This window comes from Euprymna scolopes, chromosome 18 (genome assembly GCF_053919585.1).
Source record: "Euprymna scolopes isolate OS-2025 chromosome 18, ASM5391958v1, whole genome shotgun sequence".
NCBI lineage: Eukaryota > Metazoa > Mollusca > Cephalopoda > Sepiida > Sepiolidae > Euprymna > Euprymna scolopes.
The window spans coordinates 88175361-88176730 of NC_136499.1; positions in this window are offsets into that span (position 1 = coordinate 88175361).

The following is a 1370-nucleotide window of genomic DNA, read 5'->3' on the forward strand; positions in this document are numbered from 1 at the left end:
TTCGCCCTAGCACTCGGACTTAGGATTAGTGTGTGCACCTGCTTTTGTTAAAGGGTAAAGGAATTTACCACTCGACTGATTCTCATTAGATATTCCACCCTCGAGTATCGAGGCTCTCAGCTAACTTCAGTCGGGTTTAGGCAAATAGGGTGTTAGGTTTGTATTCCTTGTAATCCTCCGTGCAAACGGTTACGAAAACATAACGAAAATAAAAGAGCATGTTCTGCTCCATTGAATAAAGGCACCGCTTTATCCCTTCTTTCTCCGATGTTGCTCGGCCCAGTTCGCCACACTCCGTCAAAGCCATGGAGCTGGCTATACCTTCATTCCTTGCCATTGTGTTTTATTTTGATCTGTCAACAGATTTAAAAAAAAAAAAATTATTAGAAGTGACGCTACATGCAAATACAGAGACAGATGATTTACACGAGGTGCGAACATAACAAGTGCCGCAGAAATCGATGCATATTAAGTGCTATAATAAGGATGTATCATTTTCCTTCAATATAATTTCTAAGATTCATTTCTCTCTTTTTTTCAAAATCATTTTTATTCTTTCATTTTAGCACGTTTTCCTATTATTGCAAGCCGTCCATTTAAATATATTGAAAAAGAAACAAAACCCAGCTGAGTTAAATTTTTCGATTTGAAAAATTAATGACCGATGGCTTCAGCTGAAAGCAAAGTAAATAATGTCCGACTGTAAAATTACTTTCATCTACTTATAGAAAATTAAAAGTGACAAGATCAAATGTTTAAACAAGATGTTACATCTCGTCAATTTGACGACGAGGTTAACATATAAATGTCATTTTGCTAGAGTAGTAAGCATTGTTACGGAAACCAACGTTGCTGAGCGGTCTTGCAATTACACAAGAAAAATACGACAATAACAGAGAAAGATAAAACAGGCGTTAAATGTGTAGAAATCAAATAAGTTTTATTGCATATGTAATAATAAAATGGTCGCTTCAGTTGCTTATGTCACATGAAGATTTGGTGAGGAATATTGGCCATTGCTGATCGAACTTCGACATTTCTCAAGTGGAAAGGACGCTTTGGTAGGTCTGGTTGTTTGAAAATAGTTCTTCAATGCTTCTAGTCAAATGCCCACATTTCTAGAGTTGGAGGAATTGCTCTGTAAGTTCAGTCACTAGACTGGTCGAATCTAAACACTGTTGTGGTTAGAAAGATGCTCTCGTGGCCTGGTCACTCGTAAGTAGTTTCTCAATGTTATCGATTGGGAATTTAAGATTATATAAAAGTGAAAAATTGAAACAATCATATTTAATTTTTATGTTTAATCAAACATACTGTTGTAAACTTACTGTAAATCTGCAAACAAAATGCAAAAACAAGCACAAAAAACA